The 21,176-nt window shown below is 47.8% G+C and overlaps 1 long non-coding RNA gene across 1 annotated transcript; it reads left to right on the top strand.

Annotated features, from left to right (window-relative positions):
* The first annotated feature begins 70 nt into the window (after nt 1-70).
* On the top strand, nt 71-12,081 carry LOC132657401 (uncharacterized). The gene is made up of 2 exons (XR_009595514.1): nt 71-10,825; nt 11,124-12,081. It is a non-coding gene; the product is annotated as an uncharacterized LOC132657401 (long non-coding RNA).
* Nucleotides 12,082-21,176: the final 9,095 nt, after the last annotated feature.

The raw sequence follows: 21,176 nt of genomic DNA, 5'->3' as shown, positions 1-21,176 counted from the left end.
TTGCGAGGAGCGCCGCGTGAGGCGGGGGCGGGGCTGTCCGGGGCGTCTCGGGGCGTCCGGGTCGCACACCGCAGCGCTACCCGGCGGCCTTCTTTCCGCGGCCGCGTGCGCGCTTGGCTTCGCGGCGTTTGCCCTCCGTGGCCCTTTCACTCATTATTACTCTTCCGTTCCTTCACTCCATCCGTTTAGTGCTTGCCGGGCGGCTCCTTTGTGCCGGGCCGTGGGGACTTAACGGGGATGGAGCGCCCAGTGCAGTGGGGTCTCACCCACCAGGGCCGGCTGGACCTTGCGTGGTGGTGGTCCGTGCCGTGGCAGCAGTCGCGGGCCTGGGAACAGGGGGCAAGATCCCTGGCCTGCCGGAGTTGAGGGTACCGGAAGCTTTCCGAAGGAGGTGTAGGAGGCAGCCAGCCTCAGTTCAGAAAGAAGCACGGTGATATAGGAGGAGGTAAAATTGCCAGATCTTGGTGATTCGCTGTGGAGAATAAGGGAGGCTCAAGGGTTCGTTTTCAGGCCGCGCGAATATTGATCTTTAATTACATACTGGACCTGGGTCTGCCCTGGAACAGGACAGGTTGGGGCACCCAATCACTGAGAAGAGGGACATAGAGAAGTGAGTCGAAGAGAAAGATAATTTGGTTGTGGCCATGTTGTTACTGTGCAGAATCTGCAGCATGAGTGGAAAAGTCCAGGAGGCAGTTAGGTGAACACGTCTGAAAATGTGGATTTGTGAGGCATCTGTGTTTGTTGGACGTGGAAATTGTGAGAGCACAAGACCTGTGAGAGATCTTGGATGACCGCAGGGGTCAGGGGAGGAGGGGGCTGAGATATACAGGTAGACAGCAAGAGTGTGATGTCTCAGAAACACAGGGAAGGGGAGGGTTCTGCTGTCTCCGAACACTAAGTGGTACCCGCCTGTGACTTGTGAGAGCAGCTGTGGTTGTTGGAGGCAGGAGCCGGATGATGACAGGCCGGCAAGGAGCCAGGAGGTAAGGAAATGGAGGTAGGGATTTAGATATGATTACGAACTGGAGGAGAAAGCCGGGGCAGGAGGTGGAGGGAAATGTGCTCAAGAGAAGACTGATTTGTCTTCTTTTCAGAGAAGAGAGACCAGAGCACTTTCATGTGTCTAGATGCTTGAAGTCTCTGGGTCGGGGGAGAGGTTGTCCAGACAGGAGTTGGAGAGAATGGATCAGGGTTAGGTCAGAGGTGCAGTGTGCTCCCCAGGGTGGAGCACGAGGACAGAGAAACGGTGGTCAGCTTCGAGGACCCCGCTGAGATGTGTGGCCATTGATCTGGGGGCCTCTCCCAGGCTGTGTGCTTTGCTCCGTTGTGAGGGCTACACAGAAAAAGGCTGTTGGGGTGAAAGTTAGGAAAGACAGCGTTGATGTTGAGGAGTTGAACAAGAGAGTGATTGAAGAGATGGAGCACGCACTTCGAACAGGATAGGGAGTGGGTGATGTAAGGCCAGAAGGGGCTGGTAGACTGGGAGAAACTGGAGAAGTGCACGAATTTGAGGCTTTGCAGAGGCATGACTGCTAATGCGGTGGGAGAAACTGGACGAATGGGCCCGAAGGATGGGTGAGCAGAACAAGTGGTACAATGTCTGGGTTCTGGGTATCAGGAGGAGGTTCTGCCCCAGGGAATCTGGCTGAAATGGAGTGGAGGGGAAGGTGTTCGGAGATCACGGAACAGAGAGCCCAGAGCGTGGGGTGGATTGACCACAGAGGCCACTGCGAGCCCAAGGCCATAGGCTCAGCGTGTAAGGGGAGTGGCGAGGAAGGAGGTGAGCATGGGCTGAGGTCTGGCTTGAACCTCAGAGAGCGGAGGGGAAATGGTGTGGAGGTGGCCTTGGGGAGTAGGGAAACTGGTGACCCCACCTCCTGACCTTGAACTCTGTGTGAGAATGTGTGAGTGTGAGAAAGTGGACAACCTGTGCCGGGGTGGGCTGTGCTGCTGCTAAGTCGCTTTAGTCGTGTCCAACTCTGTGCAACCCCATAGATGGCAGCCCACCAGGCTCCCTCATCCCTGGGATTCTCCAGGCAAGAACACTGGAGTGGGTTGCCATTTCCTTCTCCAATGCATGAAAGAGAAAAGTGAAAGTGAAGTCACTCAGTCATGTCCAACTCTTAGCAACCCCATGGACTGCAGCCTACCAGGTTCCTCCGTCCGTGGGATTTTCCAGGCAAGAGTACTGGAGTGAGGTGCCATTGCCTTCTCCAGGGTCGGGCTGTGGGAGAGCCCAAATCTCAGGGGCGGGGAGCCAGGTGTCAGTTACTGCAGGAGGTGAGGGCTGAGGGTGTGGAGGGTTTTGTGAGCCCCATAGTAGAGGGGTTTGGGCTCTGGTTAGGAGTGGGTGTTTACTGGGGAGGAGAAACAGAACTGGGTGGAGGAGAGGGCACAGCAGGAGAGGAGTGGAGATTTCCTCCTTGGTGGTGAAGTGAAAGTCGCTCAATCGTGTCCATGGGATCTCCAGGCCAGAATAATGGAGTGGGTAGCCTATTCCTTCTCCAGGGGATCTTCCCGACCCAGGAATCGAACCAGCGTCTCCTGAATTGCAGGCGGATTCTTTACCAACTGAGCTGTCAGGGAGGTCCTTCCTTGGTGGTGAACAAGGGATAAACATGATCAGAACACAAGGTTCTGGCGTTCCTGGGGCCTCTAGGGGCAGGCAGGAGCCCTCTTGCACAGACCCCCTCCCCCGCACCGGCAGGAATGGCTAACACCTGTTAAGCTGTACTCCATGCAGACTAACTGCTCGCTGGGGAAAGGGGGCTGGGGGTCCCTAAGCTGGGGTTTGCCCAGGGAATGTGGGAAGTGTGCAGCTGTTAAAGTCACTGTTCCTCTGAAAGCATCTCACTCAGCCAAGCTTCTTATCTGTAGATAAAGATTTTCAAGGCCAGGCACTTTTGAAAGGCCCTGCATCCAGCGAAATCTCTGTCCAGCTGCTGTGTTCAGCTTGGAATTCCTGTAGTAGGGGTGCCAAAGCTTGAGACGGTCAGAGAAGGCATAGAAGGTGAATGGCCCTGGGGAGGAGGACACAGCTAATAACAGATTCTTACCCAAAGCAAATGTTGAGTAAAAGAATGACTTAAAAAAAAAGAAAGAAAGAAAGTTCTGAGCAGCTTCCCCGTTGTGAGTGAGAAGAGGTGATGACCTTTTGGAAATTATTCATATTGTGATAAGACAAACACTGCTAGCTGGACAATGGACCCTCACAGTGGTGGGAAAAGAATTCTAGTCTTGTAACTTCAGCTAAAAGGCACTTAGAGAAGGTCCGAGCTAGACCTGCCACCTGCCTCCTGAGCAGCAACTATGCAAGTCCCTTTCCTCTTGTCGCCTTAAATGCGCAGTGTGAGAGCTGTGAGTTAAGTTTTATTGGAAAATGCAAAATGAGGGCTGCAGCCTGGGAGACAGCACCTCAGATAGCTCCTGAGAAGCTGCTCCAAAGAGGCAGCGGGGGACAGGTCAGTCTGTATATGATATTGGTGAAGGAGGAATACATGCAATGAAACACACATTTTTCCAGAAACTTACTTCTAGTTTTGTGAAGCTTTTGCTAGTCATGAGGAACAGTCGTCCCCACGAACAATTTTAGTGCTTTACTAGATAGGAGGAGGAGATACAAGGATTGGGCTCATAAAGTTGACTCCTGAAAATATCTTATCTGAAGACCTGTCCTGCCAGTTTCTCTTCCCCAGCACAGAGTGCCTCCTTTCTGTCCTCCACCCTGGACTCTTGTCATGGGTGTTGAAAATCAGCTATTGCAGCACGTGGTTTAATCCTTAGAAGTAGATGGCAAGTGCCCATGGCAAGTGCCGATTTATAGTTGACACTCTCTCTGCTTTTGTTTCACTCTTCCCTCTCCTTAAAACGCTCCCACCCTCTTCACCCCAACCCAGCCTCCATCCCTAGTTGTTTTAAGGCCCAATGGCCCCCTGCCCTGACTGCCTCTGAGTGGGGGTCGCTGCTGTCTCTGCGCCTCTGCAGCACTGCCTCTGACACGTTTGCTCTTTTCACTGATTGTTTTCACCGATCTGAGTACCTGTCTGCACCTTTCCTGCTAGAGTCTGGGTTCCTGGACCACAAAGACGGTGCGACCGGCATCTTTCTTTTACTAAAAGCCGGGGTCATTGTTGAGTGAACTACATGTAACAGTGAGGCTCCTCTGTCCACTGAGACAGAGACGGTCACCCAGTGTAACTGTGAAGGGTTGGATCACTGGGTATAAGAACAGCCGACCGATGGCAGGATATAGACACAGCAAATGTCAAGAGGTTCTGCTGCTAATGGAAAGCGATTAGACCTGGCTCTAGAGTCAGCAGGGGGCTCCACACCTCAAAGCTAAAACATTATGTCTTCCATTAGTAAGAGCTAAGATTCTGTCAGTACTGGAAGCAGAGCAAGGAGGCTGGGTTATGGAGTTGGGGGGTGAGATTCAGAAGGATCTCTGCAGATCCGTGGGTTTTACCTGGGCAGAGGGCAGCTGGCCCCTGATTACCTCCTTTTTTGTGTCAAAGAAACTGTAAACTCATGCAGAGCAGGTGGGGGTTAATTCTGAAAGACTTGTTTAAAATTTCGGTCTTTTGTTGTTTATAACCCTTTTTGCATTCATGTTGATTTTTTTAAAAATACTGCATTAAAATATTATCTGTTCCGATGACTGACTTTGGGTGCCCATCCAAATTGTGTGCCTGAGGTGTCTCACTCACCTCATCTGGTCCCAGCTCTGGCTCTCAGGTAGGACTGGGGTTAAGTTTGATTTGGGGGAGAGAGGTTACTGTGGCTGGCAAGCTAAGTGTAGTAAGTCTTTTGATTTGATATCAAGGCAGCAGGGAGACAGGTAGGTGGGATTACAATAGTGTTCCAGGAGGATTCCTCTGGCCCCTGTGTGTGCAGGGTGGACTGATGTGGGGGTCGGGAGCTGGGAAGGCTGGAAGCAAGATATTAGTATTTGTCACTATATCATGTATTTCTGGTACTTTAGTAGTTAACAAAGGAAAGGGCTGGAAGTATCAAGATAGGTGTGTCTCAAGTACATTTGGTGGTGGAAGTAGTGGGGCCCATTTAATGAAAGTTAATATTTTTCACTTATGGAGTGCCTACTGTATACATAAGAACAATGGTTGGCAAATGTTTGCTATAAACAGACCGTATTTTAGTGTCTCTGGGCTCATCTCTGTCTCAGCTACTCAACTCCGCCATTTGTTGTATAGGAACAGCAATAGGCCACGTGTACACGAGTGAGCCTGGCTGTGTTCCAGTAAAACTTTATTTATGAAACCAGGCATTGGGCCTGATTTGGCTTGTGGCTGTTGTAGTTTACTGACACCTGCTCTAAGGCATTGCCGCCTTTGTGGTCAAGGCCGGGTAGCTGTGGGTTCTAGTGAGTGAGGAAAGGAAGCATCAGGGGGTGTATGGGTCACCCTAAGGCCTAGTGTACACACACCCTAAGTCCTGGAAGTGTACACAGCTCTTCCCGTCACATTCCATCAGAGAGGATTTAGACAGATGCCCACGTCTTCCCACCAGGGGCCTGAGGATATACTCTGGCCTTGTGCCAGGGAAGGAGGAAGAGGAGAGTTCAGGGTCTATGAGCAGTCTTTACTCTTAGGGGAAGCACGCTGACTGGAACTGCCCACCCTGGCCAGGCCCTTTAGTAACCATTCGCATGAGTTGTTTTATGACAGGAGATCCTGGTAAGAAATATGGAACTAATAAGCCACCACCAACCGGAAGAGTTTGGGAAAGGTCAAAAGGAGACACTGTGTGTCCGTCCCAGAGTCCCTCTCACTAGCATCCATCTTGGCTGAGCAATGCGTGTGCCACCAGGAAAGACTCTGAATTAGAATGATTGGCCAAAGACAACCCAGAAACTAATCCCATCACCATAAAACCCGAGACTGTGAGCCACGCGGCAGAGCAGTTCTCCTGGGTTCCCTTACCCTACTGCTCTCCGTCCGGGTGCCCTTTCCCAATAAAATCTCTTGCTTTGTCAGCACATGTGTCTCCTCGGACAATTCATTTCCGAGCGTTAGACAAGAGCCCATTTTCGGGCCCTGGAAGGGGTCCGCCTTCCTGCAACAAATGGCAACTCTGGCGGGGACTCTTCTTCGCTGAGACTGACATCCTGACCACTCGGGGTACTCGGGCCAGCTTGCCTGCCAATGGACCAGACCCAATGGCTGCAACTGGGACCCTTTTGTCCCTGGTCTCCTCCTGACACACACAACTGGCCAGAGTGCCCCGACCGGTAAGGAACAAGAGACTTTATTAACCTCTCTCCCCTTCTCTCTCTCTTTCCTCTCCTTAACCCTTCCTATCCTCCCCCTTTTTTCTAGTCCCCCAGTCCTGGATGCAGGAATCTGGTCGAAGGGCCCTGGCCTGAGCTGAGGATTGGAGACTGATGACCTCCTCTTGGCAGAGAACTCAAATTCTGGTTCTGTTCTGGTCTGATTTCTGGTAGGGCTGAGTTCCAGTCCTCCCTTCTCTGGAGGCCCAGAGTAAAGTCTCATAACGCCTGGGTATCTGCAGGTGGCAGATGTCTGTAAGGCCACCCCTTTTGCTCCCCTCTCCTGCTTCCTCCCCCTTCTTTCAACCTGGCTTCCTTTCCTCCCTTTGAAGTCTTTGAAGACGTGAGTGTTACAACCTCACCAGAGCCATGACAGGCTCAGAGAGGTACACTAGGCCAAAAATAATCCCTGAGTCATGCTTCCGGGGATGATAACTCTGGCCAATCAGTAAAGACCAGAAAACTCCTGCAGCCAATAAGCCCTTGCCAACTCTCTGTCTTCGTCCTAAACCTATAAATACTGCTGTAACCCAGGGCTCGGGGCTCTTGTCAAGACTCCACTGTGCTAGATGAGACGGGAGCCCTGGCTCGAGCTAGAAATAAAACCCCTTTATGCTTTTGCATTGCTGTGGACGTCTTATTCTCTCAGTTTCGGGAACTCGAACTCGGCATAACACTGAGATGTTTTCCTTAAAGTGTTAGTACTTGAATCTGAAGTTCTGTGTCTCCATAGGTTTTCTGAGAGACTGTATTCTTGTATTTATGGGTGTGTCTGATGAGGACTGCCAGGTTTATATGTGTGTGTTTTAACTCTGTGTTCTGTGTTGTGATTTTTGATGCCCATTTTGCTTTGTCTGGCCACCACTTGGTTTAGACCTGCCACCATTTTGTTAGAACTTGATTTTCTTTCCCTGTGCCTTGAGACCAGGGCTCTCAGGAACACCTATCTAGACCATCTCTAACCCCTGACACTGAGGAAAAATGGGAAAAAGCCTTTAAAAGTTTTATTCTGTTTTTTATAAACTAGTAAAATTCATATTATAATATCTAATTCATGACTAAACTTAGAAAATGAAGTTAGATCTTGCATTGTGTCTGTCTAAATATGTCTCAGTGTGTTTTTATCTCTGGATAATATTTTTGAGATTAATTTGTAAATGAGCTCTATTTAATTGGCTTAAAAAAGGTAAGTGCTTACAAATCAAATAATTCTAAATGAATAAATTCCAGGTTCATGTGAACTGGTAAATATTCAGTATTAAATACCTGATATTAATGTTTGTTGACCTATCTAATATAGACATGTCTTAGAGTAATTAACATTAAGCAAAATATTTTCATTATACCTCGGTTTAATATAAGTTAAATATTATCATATCTGTTACAAATTTGTCAACAAGAAAATTACCTCGAGTGAAAAAACTTCTAAAAAAATGTAAATGAGACATGAGCTTTTATATAAATTCTATTAAAAAAATTATTCTTTAAAAATATCTGGCTAAAATAGTCTCTCCAGATTGGCATAACTTGAATTTCTAAGGGTTGTGCTAAGTGTGCTAAGTGTTGGAAGTCCATTGACTAGTTAGGCCATTTCCAAGTAAAATAAGATTTTGAAACATTTACTATAAACACTAATTTCCTTTTACAGAGAAACTAAGAGATTTGGGACTATAAGTAAATAATGTTTGGTGCCATCCTAAAATGTTCTAAGAAAGCAAGGGTTTTAGAAATTATCACTGGTATTTATGCTCACCAATCTATAAAATGCTAATATAAAAGTTAGTTCTTGGTTGCTAAAGGAAAGTAAAAAGTATGTTTTCAGTAAAAAAAAAAAAAAGATATGAAAAATACTAAAAAGTTATGCATGATCAGGATTTTCTAAAATTGGATTACAGTCAGTTAGGTATATGGATTTTGTTAGGAATGACACAGCCATCAGAAAACTGGTTAGAGCCAAATAGGTCCAAGATGGCAGAGCTGACTTTCACTAGACCTTGAGCCTTGGTGTTTATACCCATTGTGTCATATCAACAAGCTAAATGATACACCCATCAACTAAATCTGACCAAATGTTCTAAACTCTTATCTTTTTGATAAAATTTCCTAAATCGAATTCTTTTAAAGTTCTTTTGACCTCTAGCTAACTTCAGAGGCCCCCTGAAACATCCCAAAGAGAGATATTAAACTATGCTTATTTGGTTGGTTAAATTACATGAAGATTATCAAATGAGTAATAAATCCGCTTATGTTATAATGTATGGTAAAATTACTAATACAGATATCCTAGAAATTATATGGAGTTCTTAACATTCTGATATGTCCTGGTATTCTAATGGAAAACCTGATGACTTCACAAAAGTTAACAAAAGGACTGAATAAACCAGAGAATATGCTTATAACTTTTATGGTTTCTGTCTGAAAAATTACGGGTTTAAATCTTATGTTTTCCAGGGATAGAGAAAACCTTCCTCTCTAATTATGACAATATTTGGTAAAATTATACATTATAAATGAAACAATTATATTTTCTCTCTGACTTCTCCAAAAATTGGAAACTTTTAGGTTTCTAGTAAGTTTATGAAATGAATTAGGAAGGTTATCTCACTAACAGGTACAAAAAATCTCAAGAAATTTTGAGACCTTAAAAAAGAAAAAATTCACTTAGAGTTGTTAGGCAAAATCTGTGATAAGCCTTTGGTGTGAGTTTCCCAGCCCTGTTTTATTTTAAAAGTTCAGTCTGAGACTCCATAAATGTTTCAGCAAAATAAAAAGTCTGTGATCAATTGCTGCTGCTGCTGCTGCTGCTGCTAAGTCGCTTCAGTTGTGTCCGACTCTTAGCAACCCCATGGACTGCAGCCCACCAGACTCCTCCATCCATGGGACTTTCCAGGCAAGAGTACTGGAGTGGGGTGCCATTGCTTTCTCCGCTATGATCAATTATGGTTATATAAATCATCAGACCAAAATTAGTGAAAACAGATCTATTTTGCAAACAAACTAGGCTTAATTTGGTTATATTTGATAAAAATGAGGGTAATTTTAGGGAGAAAAAGATGTCTCAATAAATGTTAAATCCTAGTTTGTTAATGGAGGTCTGCATATAGTAAAACTCATTTCTTAGACAGATCTTTGCTGTTATGCGATGTTAATGTAAAATTTAATTAAATTCTTAAAGAACACCCTAAATTTGTTTCTGAAGCTTATCTCAGTAATCTATCTTTGGATGAAGATCAAATGCCTCATGACCTGCAACCAGGACTGAAAAAAGACATAGTTTAAGGGACTGTCTCCAATCTGGATGGAAGGACTTTTTTATCAGGTACTCTTAACTAGCTCATGCACAATGAAACTAAAGAAAAATTAACTCTTAGACTAATTCTCACTTTCAAAGGCCCCTACACTGGATTGGTCTATAGAGAAGATAGCTGACCCGATCTCACTTAAAAGGATGCTCAAACAGAGGAGAAACTACACTACACCAGGATGAGAACACAATGACATCAGAGGTAGACAGCTTACCAAAGGTGCTGGACCTGATTCGTATGATCATTTGTAATGTTTCCTTGACTTCTTAGACCTTTGCATATAAATCAAGTGCTTTTCTATCATAGGCCTGATCCTATGCTAGTTTTAAAAATCAATCCAGTTGTTGGGTTTGTGGCCAATTATCTGTGTCTAGTTCTGGGTTACCTTTGCAAAATTCTCTACAAGACTCTAAATGGTTGGCCCTGAAAAACTTTACTTAAAAAAAATTATAGTCATATTCAGGTCACTATGATATTACTAGATGGGATCCCCTCATTGGGCCAATTAATAATGTCTTCTCTGACTCTGGCCATAAATTTGAGCTTTCTTCTATTACTCAAGCTCAATCAGAGCAACAAGAAAAGTTTCAACAACAACAACAAAAATCTCCCACAATTATGAGATAGATTTATATAGATAACACCAGGATATGGTAATTTAGGTTTAAAGTCTCCTCTGTGTTGAAAACAATTAAAGCATACTAAAGATAATCATAAAACCATTCAACTTCAGCTTCTTCAGCGTCACTGGTTGGGGCATAGACTTGGATAACTGTGATATTGAATGGTTTGCCTTGGAGACGAACAGAGATCATTCTGTCGTTTTTGAGATTGCATCCAAGTACTGCATTTTGGACTCTTTGGTTGACCATGATAGCTACTCCATTTCTTCTGAGGGATTCCTGCCCACAGTAGTAGATGTAATGGTCATCTGAGTTAAATTCAGTCATTCCAGTCCATTTTAGTTCGCTGATTCCTAGAATGTCGACGTTCACTCTTGCCATCTCTTGTTTGACCACTTCCAATTTGCCTTGATTCATGGACCTGACATTCCAGGTTCCTATGCAATATTGCTCTTTACAGCATTGGACCTTGCTTCTATCACCAGTCACATCCACAACTGGGTATTGTTTTTGCTGTGGCTCCATCCCTTCATTCTTTCTGGAGTTATTTCTCCACTGACCTCCAGTAGCATATTGGGCACCTACAGACCTGGGGAGTTCCTCTTTTGGTATCCTACCATTTTGCCTTTTCACACTGTTCATGGGGTTCTCAAGGCAAGAATACTGAAGTGGTTTGCCATTCCCTTCTCCAGTGGACCACGCCCTGTCAGACCTCTCCACCATGACCCGCCCATTTTGGGTTGCCCCGCAGGCATGGCTTGGTTTCACTGAGTTAGACAAGGCTGTGGTCCTAGTGTGATTAGATTGACTAGTTTTCTGTGAGCATGGTTTCAGTGTGTCTGCCCTCTGATGCCCTCTTGGAACACCTACCATCTTACTTGGGTTTCCCTTAACTTGGGCATGCAGTATCTCTTCAGGGCTGCTCCAGCAAAGCACAGCCGCTGCTCCTTACCTTGGATGAGGGGTATCTCCTTACCACCGCCGTTCCTGACCTTCAACGTGGGTCCTCTAGGCCCTCCTGTGCCTGGGCAGCCACCGCTCCTCGGGATGCTCCTCCTGGCCGCAGGCCCTGGCCTCGGGCGTGGGTGGCTCCTCCCAGCTGCCACCCCTGACCTCGGACGCGGGTAGCTCCTCTTGGCCGTTCCCGCGCTGTCGCAGCCTGGCACTCTAGGCCGCTGCCCCTGACCTCGGACCTGGAGTAGCTCCTCTCAGCTGTGCTTAGTGCGCCAGCTCGCCGCCACCGGCACTTAGTGCTAAGAAGTGAAGAAGGCTGAGCACCGAAAAATTGCTGCTTTTGAACTGTGGTGTTGGAGAAGACTCTTGAGAGTCCCTTGGACTGCAAGGAGATCCAACCAGTCCATTCTGAAGGAGCTCAACCCTGGGATTTCTTTGGAAGGAATGATGCTGAAGCTGAAACTCCAGTAATTTGGCCACCTCATGCGAAGAGTTGACTCATTGCAAAAGACTCTGATGCTGGGAGGGATTGGGGGCAGGAGGAGAAGGGGACGACCGAGGATGAGATGGCTGGATGGCATCACGGACTCGATGGACGTGAGTCTGAGTGAACTCCAGGAGATGGTGATGAGCAGGGAGGCCTGGCATGCTGCGATTCATGGGGTCGCAAAGAGTCGGACAGGACTGAGCGACTGAACTGAACTGTAAGATAATCAGTCTAGGAACACTAAAAAACTGGACTATGTGCCTTATAGAAAAGATAAAGATTCTACAGAGCAGTCTAAGTTAGATGACCTGAGATATACTGGGCCATATCTAATGAAAGCTCTTAAGTCTTACTTGTGACTTTACTAATACTTCTGGCTATGTTATTTGTAACATAACAAATATATTATTTGTAAAACATTCACCTGTTTTACAAAATTGCTATTTCTTACACTGCCAAATGTATGACTGAGGCCTCTGATAAAATAATATATAGTTCCATATGAGATCAATGATGGTAACAGTGTAACTCTATATATGAAAAAAGCAACAAGAGGAGGTATTTTCCTGGACCAAGAGGCTAGTAAGACAGGTGGTCCAGAAAATTTTGGATACTGTTTTATGGCCTAGTCCAGTAACAACACATTGAGTGGCTTATCAACAAAATCTTTGCCAAACCTGAGAATGGACATTCTCAGCACCATGAGATAAAATGGTCATGAAATGCCCCACTCAAAATCATGGTCAAGTTTATGAACAAAAAAGGGCTCTGCCAACTGAAAACTGAGACTTGCCATCTACGTCTACAAAGATTAAATCATGGCCACTGCAACTGCTGACTTTCAATGCCCCTGAAAAGAGTTCAGGGTTAAAATTAAGAATGAGGCGCGCTGTGCTCTGGAAAAAATCGGCAGAACAGGTCTTCAGATAGTTAGATCCTGTCAAGAAAAGATTTTATGAGTTCCAATTCTTACATCTTTTCATACCTAGAGGAGCACTGATGTCATTAGTGGTGACATCAACTTTGGCTATTAAAAAAAATTTTACAGTTAAAAAGTCAAAATAGAGTGGGTATGGTTCAGACATCCTGGAAAATAACTAGGTGACACTATGGTGTAATTTCAGATTAGACGTTGTATTGCTAACAGTTGAGTTTTCTGAGTTGTGTCAGGCTTAAATGCCACCATTCTCAAAACAATGTCTGCTGAAAGCTAGTAACTGCAACCTTACTTTTTGTAAAACTAGGCAACTGGCTACCTGGCTACAAGTCTCCCCCAAGTGCCAGGTCCAGACTGGGTTTCAGGCCTATTATTCTAAAAATAAATGAGATTTATTTTGTCTATTAAAATTCCAGTCATCCCTCCTCCAGCTACTTCTAATTGGGTCTGTTACACCAAAATGGCAGACCAAGGGATTAGGATTTTAATTATACAAGACTCAGATCTAGGACTTGGAACTCAGGAATACTTACAATTCAGTGTCTATTCTCCAAGCTGGGGCAGTCCTATGCCCCATTTTGATAGGAAGTTATCACAGCCATAGTTGCTCAGTTCCCTAAATTAAAACTGAGCAGGACTCTGTGGGGCTCTGGAGTACAGAACTGTTCTGTGTTCTCCATTTTTTGTCTGTAGGATATAGGCTTCTTTCAGCCTCTTTGACCTTCCCTGAGTTCCAAAGGGTGGATTCAAACAATTGCTAATCAGGGAAGGGAGGGGATACAGAAACAGAAAAAACTATCAAAGGTTGGTACAGCCTCCAGATAGGGTCTTGGTTCCTACTCAAAAAAATATACATAACATAATATCTTTGAGTTCTTCTATGGAACTGGAGCCCCCACCCAGGTAAAAGATGAAAACTTCAGACTGAACACAAGATTCCTGGAACACAGCTCTGTTGCCTCACAACCAACCAATCCAAAAGGGTCACAGACCCTGCAACCCTCACCCCAAATGTTGCCTTCTGTTTCCGGGGACCAGAGATGACCATCCTGTTAGGTCTCCTGTTTGGCCCCTGTCTATTTCATCTCTGAAAGGGGCCAACAGTTTCGAACTAAATTACTGTTATTACAAGGGTGAATGCTGGTTTCAGGCAAAAAAATACCTTGAATTAGATCAGGTAAAAAGAGACTTCTGCTCTACTAGACAGGCCTATGCCCATGCACAACAAAAAGAAGTTAAAAGAAAGAGACCTCAGCCCCAATTCCCAAGAAGTATCTTGAGTATAAAGTCTCTCAAGAGAGAGTTGTTAGGGGAAGCACACTGACTGAAACCGCCCACCCTGGCCAGGCCCTTTAGTAACCATTCGCATGAGTTGTTTTATGACAGGAGATCCTGGTAAGGAATACGGAACTAATAAGCCACCACCAACCAGAGGCGTTTGGGAAAGGTCAAAAGGAGACACCGCGTGTCCGTCCACTTCCCAGAATCCCTCTTGCTAGCATCCATCTTGGCTGAGCAGTGCGTGCGCCACCAGGAAAGACTCTGAATTGGAATGATTGGCCAAAGATAACCCAGAAACGAATCCCATCACCATAAAACCTGAGACTGCGAGCCACATGGCAGAGCAGTACTCCTGGGTTCCCTTTCCCAGTAAAATCTCTTGCTTTGTCAGCACATGTGTCTCCTCGGACAATTCATTTCCGAATGTTAGACAACAGCCCAGTTTTGGGCCCTGGAAAGGGTCCCCTTTCCTGCAACATTACCACAGCTCCGTTAGGGGCATTTTCAGAATCTTTTTGGAAGGTATGTCCACATACTCAGAAATTCTGATGAGTCCTTCAGTATACGTCTGAATCTATAGTGTAGAAGTGGAGAAGGAAATGGCCACCCATTGTAGTATTCTTGCCTGGGAAATCCCATGGACAGAGGAGACTGGCGGGCTACAGTCCATGGGGTCACAAAGAGTTGGACATGACTCAAAAGATTAAGCAAGCATAGTGTAGAAGGAAGGATAGAGTTAGGGGATCACTATTATCCAACCACTAATGTGATAAATAACTGGGGCAGAGATCATCAATAGATGGCACTGGATGCAATTTACGGAGGAACAAGATGTGGTCTCAGCATCTCTCTCCATAGATCACTTAATTACAAAGAGAAAAGGTGTCTTCACCACGGAGCAGTCTGGCGACCACCACTTTCATCAAGTGATCAAATTTAGTATCATCAAAAGTGTGACAAACATTTGTGTCTCCAGGTTTGATGGAATACATCATCTCTGTAATAAATCTTTCCAGAAATGTTTAACCAAAATCTAATCATGAGGATCTGGTCCCATCACTTCATGGGAAATAGATGGGGAAACAGTGGAAACAGTGGCTGACTTTATTTTGGGGGGGGGCCTCCAAAATCACTGCAGATGGTGATTGCAGCCATGAAATTAAAAGACTCTTACTCCTTGGAAGGAAGGTTATGACCAACCTAGATAGCATATTCAAAAGCAGAGACATTACTTTGCCAACAAAGGTCCGTCTAGTCAAGGCTCTGGTTTTTCCAATGATCATGTATGGATATGAGAGTTGGACTGTGAAGAAAGCTGAGTGCCGAAGAATTGATGCTTTTGAACTGTGGTGTTGGAGAAGACTCTTGAGAGTCCCTTGGACTGCAAGGAGATCCAGCCAGTCCATCCTAAAGGAGATCAGTCCTGGGTGTTCATTGGAAGGAATGATGCTAAAGCTGAAACTCCAGTACTTTGGCCACCTGATGCGAAGAGTTGACTCATTGGAAAAGACTCTGATGCTGGGAGGGATTGTGGGCAGGAGAAGGGGATGACAGAGGATGAGATGGCTGGATGGCATCACGGACTTGATGGACATGAGTTTGGGTGAACTCCAGGAGTTGGTGATGGACAGGGAGGCCTGGCGTGCTGCAATTCATGGGGTCGCAAACAGTCACGACTGAGCGACTGAACTGAACTGAACTGAATCATGAGGAAACAGTCACAAAAATCCAAATCTTTGTAGGGAAAATTCTACATGATAATTAGCCTTGCACCTTCATAAATGCCAAATGCCATGAAAGAGAAGGCAGAAGGACACGTCTATATTAAAGGTGCTAAAAAGACACGAGAACCAAGTGCCAAGACATCCTGGCTAAAAAAAAAAAAAAAAAAAAAAAAAAGACATCCTGGCTAGATTCTGAATTGGAAAAGTAAAAGCTAAAAATGAAAATTTAAAATTTGGGGGATAGCTGGAGAAATTTGAGTATATCTTGCACATTAGGTAATATACTAATTGTTAAATTTCTTAAGTATGATAATTGTAATTATGTTATTAGGAGATACATTAGGAGTGAAGTGTTATGTTTTAGCAAAAAGTATATAAGCAATAAAGCAAATGTGGTAAGGGTTTAAAACTGATGAGCCTAGATGAAGCATGTATGGATTTTTACTATTCCCTTTCTACTTCTTAATTTACACATATTTCCTTCCTTCCTTTATCTATTTGGTCTCACCAGTTCTTAGTTGTAGCACATGGGATCTAGTTTTCTGACCAGGGATGGAAAGCAGGCAACTTGCACCGGGAGCTTGGAATCTTAGCCACTGGACCACCTCTGCTTCCTCTGTTTTTCAGTAGATTTGACATTTTTTCAGAAGTTTTTGCCAGGACACAGATAGCCAAGACTAACTGCCCCCAAATAAAAGTTTTCCTTATTAAATGGCATCATCAATTTAAAAGAATAAGTGAAAACTTTTCTTTATGCCTCAAGAATAATGAAATTAATTATTTCCCCTCAAGAAAAACATGAAAACTATATAAAAATTTGATAACAGTGTTTTTCCAGAGGACATTAAACTTTATTATAAGATCCTAAGTGGAATATGTTTAAAAAACTATTATGACTAATTAATGAGTTCATCCAGATTTTAGGATAATTAATAATATACAAAAATCAGTTGTAATTTATATATTAGCAGTGAAAAATCTGAAAACAATTCCATCAAAATTACTGGAGGTAAATTTAACAAAGGAAAGGCAGGATTTGTAGGGCTTCCCTGGTAGGCTACAGTCCGTGGGGTCGCAGAGTCCCACACGACTGAGCGACTTTCACTTTTCCGGAGGCCCTGATGGGCGAGAATTGGCTAACATGGGCAGTCTGACTCAGCCAGTCAGCCCTTCCCGGGTGTACTGGAGCGAGGTCTGGAAACCCCCTCCAGCCCCTCCGTCTGGTGGCTCACGCGTAGAGTCTGCCTGCAATGAGGGAGACTCGGGGTCAATTCCTGGGTCGGGAAGATCCCCTGGAGAGGGAAATGGCAGTCCACTCCAGTATTCTTGCCTGGGAAATCGCATGGACGGAGGAGCCTGGCGGGCTGTAGTCCATGGGGTCGCACAGAGTGGGACACGACTGAGCGAGCTAACACACAGTAGGCTGCGAGAGATGCCGGTGCTCCTCAGGCCACGCCCCCTGTCCTGCCAGCGGCTGCGGGTGGGCGGGGCCGGCCGGGGCTGGAGTTTGGCAGGAGGGGCCATGGCCGAGGGTGTGGCCCGGTCTGAGCGGGCCTCTGCCGGACTTTCTGCAGGTGTTGCTGGGCTGACACCTGCTAACGAAGAGGAGCTGTCACCTGCTGCTGTCAGTTCTGTCCAGACAGAAGTGAGGAAGCAAGAAAAAAGGCAGTGGGAGCCACGGAAGGAGGGATAGCGGAGATAGGTGAATGGAAACACCCAGACCAGGGCCATCCCCTGCAGCCTGCAGCTCTGCGTGCATGCTGCCTCTGGTGTGTTTCCAAGCCCTTTCCTCCACCCTGATCTGGGATGACCTTAATCTCAGATCCGTCACTCATTCTGCAAAGACCTTTTTTTCAGGTAACGTCCCTTCACGCACTCTAGGGGACACATCTTTTGGGGCCACCATTCAACCCACTATGTTTGTATAAAATGGTCCTCTCATTTTAGGAGATGACTGAGGTCCTATGTAGACAGGCGATTTAGGTAATTAGATTTTTTTTTTTAATAAGCTAAATGGAAAACAGTGTGGAGGTTCCTTAAGAAACTACAAATGAATTGTAGCCCACCAGGCTCCCCCTGTCCATGGGATTCTCCAGGCAAGAATACTGGAGTGGGTAACTATTCCCTTCTCCAGGGGATCTTCCCAACCCAGGGGTCAAACCCTGGTCTCCTGCATTGCAGGTGGCTTCTTTAAAACTGAGCCACCAGCTCATAGTTGCAGAAAAATGGAGCTTGCTACACCAGCCAGGTCCAAGAAACAGGTGTAGGTCCTCAGGGTCAGGATGGATATGGGACTGCAGCTCTGGCTTGTTTGCTAATCATTTTAACTGGCCCACCAGTGGGAGACAATTTCAAGAAGACCCTCTCCTCCTGAGAGGGATCTGAGTGTCAGGAGAGGCGAGGTAGCGGGTGGAGGCAGGGGCCTGGTACCCTGGGTGCTGTGGAAGCCTTTGGAAGACCCAATGGAGGGAGGTGGCACAGAGTGAAGCCCAGGTCACAGACTGTCCAGGAACTGCTGTTAGCTGAAATCCTGCTCTGAGGTGCTCGTGGTCAGGTCTGACCAACAGGTGGGCTGGGACCCTCTGCCGTGAGGGCTCTGTGCTGAGCTCTGTTGAGGTGCCTGCCCAGATGGACCCTGTGCCCTGGAGGGGGCTACCCATGAGAGCCCCATGGGGTGCTGGGTGCCTGCCCAGGATCTAGGAGTCACGGCGAGGAGGGGTCAAGGAGGGCCGGAGACAAGGCCTGATGCCTGGGTGCAGTGGAAGCCTCTAGATGAGCCAGTGGAGGGAGGCCACCCAGGGTCACTGACATGTCCAGGGGCTGCTGTTTGTTCAGGTCCTTCTCTGAGGCGCTCAGGGTCAGCTCTGACCAACAGGTGTGGCAGGAGGGGCTCTGCAACCAGGGCTCTGCATGGGGTTCCTGTGTGCCCAGCCCTGCTGGGCTGCCTGCGCAGGTGGGCCCGAGCCCTGAGAGGAGTCTCCCCAGGGGAGCATCATGGGCTGCCCAGGTGAGTCCTATGCTCTTGAATGTGTCTGCCCACGTGAGCCGCATGGGCTACTGGGTGCCTGCCCAGGTGAGCTCCAAAATCCTGGAAGTGCCTGCCTGAGAGAGCCCCATGCCCTGGGAGGGGTGTGTGAACTAATGTTCTCTCTTTGCAGCTGGCACGGAGCTGCCTAGCAACTCGTCCATGGACACCACTGGGGTGAGATGAAACAAGGGGAGGCTGCAAGTCCCTGAACCCCCACCTGGGCCTGGGCGAGAGCGACGAGGTCGGCAGGTGCGTGCTGGCTGTTGAGCTGCATGAGGGAGGCCCCACGGCTACCTCTTGTTTTTTTCCACTGACGCTGGGGAGCTCCCCACCCAGGACAGAGGGGCCAGCCTGCCCTAGGTGGGTAAGAGTTCCTGGTGACCCTGCAGGGGACATTGGAGGGAGGGACCAGGGAGGGGAGTGGGCACCCAGGCAGAGCCATGGGGCTTAGGGCCCCAGGGGGTCTCCTTAGGTCTTAGGAGTGGACGAGCAGTGGTAAACAGTGCTGAGCATGACCCAAAAAAGCCTCCCTGATGACATGAGGCTGAACCCCCTTCTGGGTGACAAATCTCCCAGGTGACCCCCAAAACAGGATTATAAGACAAATCCTGTTAAAAGAAGGTCTTGTAACATGAGTCCCACTGAGGAGGAGGTTTTGCGAAGCTAATCACCCTAAGAGGAGGCTCTGTGAGCTCGTCCCCTCAGAACCGGGAAGTGGAAGCTGCCGGGAGTGGGCCCTGGTCGGGGGTTGGGGGTGCAGTCCCTGCTCTGGTGGCCCCACGTCTGTGCTTCTGAACAGGTTACTTGCCTTCTCAGAGCTGCACCTTCCCGGTCTGTTCGAGGGATGACGGCAGTGTGGATTGACTAGTGAGTTGCTCAGAACAGGGTAGTGGGGGTCTTGTGGGGATCTGCGGGGTCGGCAGAGGGAATCAGGGAATTGAAGCACTTTGCAGAGGAGCCCAGGGATGGGCTCGGTTTAGCGGGTCCTCCTGTTTCCTGAATTGGAGATGGGGAAGCCCCAGTGGGCAGTGGCAGGTTCATCCCACCTCAGAATCATCTGGACCCCAAGGCCCAGCAGCCCCCCACCCCTGTGTCTGGACCCCCAGGGGGCAGGTAGGACAGGCTGGCCGCCTCCTTCCTCCCCAGGACGTGCGAGGTCCAGGCTGTTGTCAGGAAGGACAGAGGTGGAGGGGGCGTCCCATGTGGGAAGAGGACATGACGGGGCAGCTTGTGTATGTGGACGTCCACACCAGGAACGTGGGTCCGTGCGGGGGGTACTTGGGCACCAGGAGGTGCAGCTGGTGGGCCGGAGTGAGCAGGCTTGGGGGGTCCCGTGGTGGGGGTGGGTCGAGCTTTGCTGAAGCTGGGCCTCAAGCTTCGCCAGCCTTCCTTCTCCTGGTCACTGGGAAAGAGGCGCTGACGGGCGTTGGTGGAGTGACAACTTTTGTCCCCAGGATTGGTTCCTCAGGCTCTTGGAGGGAAGCCCATGGAGTGCCAGTCCAGCCGTGCCCCTCAGGGAGGCTGGAGGGAGTGGGCAGGAAGCGCTGGTGTGGCCAGCACCTGTGCGCAAGCTTCCGAGCCTGTGTCCAGAGGGAGCTCTCACCCTGCACATGGGGTTCCGCTTCTAGTGGGCTCGGATTATTTTCTAGACACAAAGTCCCAACATCCTGTGTATCCACGGCTGGTGGAAAGGCACGTCCGATTTGGCGCCTGGTGCTGGCCTCTGGGCCCCCTCCTGACCGGGCACCTGGCTGCCAGCGTCACCTTGTCATGACCGTGTGTCAGGTGTGGGGGGAGGAGAGCGAGTGGTCCAGCCCCCCGATGGGTCAGTCGTCCACGGAGCCAGTGCTGTGGCTGTGCCCTCCGCCCATGCCACGGGCAGACTACTGTCCCTTATAAGATGGGCAGGTGGTCGGTCTGACACCTGGGGCCAGCATGCGGAGGCAGCATGAGGTCAGGGAAGGCTCTCTGTGTGGGTGCAGATGCTGCCGGGAAAACCCGAGTTCTTTGCTGAGAACATTGAGGGGCACTCAGGCAGCAGGGCAAACAGCGTGTTCTGGGTGCTGTTGTCAGGGAGTGGGGATATAGACAGGGGCTCAGCCTGCGAAACCCCAGGACCTTGCCCAGAATGGCAAAAAGAAGTGGTTCTTCTACCTACTACTGGAGGGAAGGAGCAGACTTGCTAGGAGGAAGGCTCACCAGGCTCAGCACATGCTCGTGTGCTCAAGGCTAAGACTGACCTCAGATGGTCTCAGCTTGAAGCAGGATTTTGGTTCCCGGGCAGAGATTGAAGTCCAGCCATGGCAGTGAGAGCGCAGAATCCTAGCTACTAGACCACTAGGGGCCAGTGAGCCATGTAGAAATGAATTTCCACATAGAGATGGAAAGTAGTGAAGCCAAGTGTTTATCAGGAGGCAAATGAGCATGTATGGGCATCCCTGCGGTAGTGTGAGTCACTTTTATGGGGCACGTCTTTTATGTTTCCCTTGGCCAGTCTGCTTGCTTTGCCTGGTTTGCCAACTGATAGACACTTTAGTGGCTTCTATAT

This window comes from Ovis aries, chromosome 11 (genome assembly GCF_016772045.2).
Source record: "Ovis aries strain OAR_USU_Benz2616 breed Rambouillet chromosome 11, ARS-UI_Ramb_v3.0, whole genome shotgun sequence".
NCBI classification, from domain to species: Eukaryota; Metazoa; Chordata; class Mammalia; order Artiodactyla; family Bovidae; genus Ovis; species Ovis aries.
Note: the sequence above shows the minus strand (reverse complement) of the source record. Positions and strands in the feature narration are given on the sequence as shown.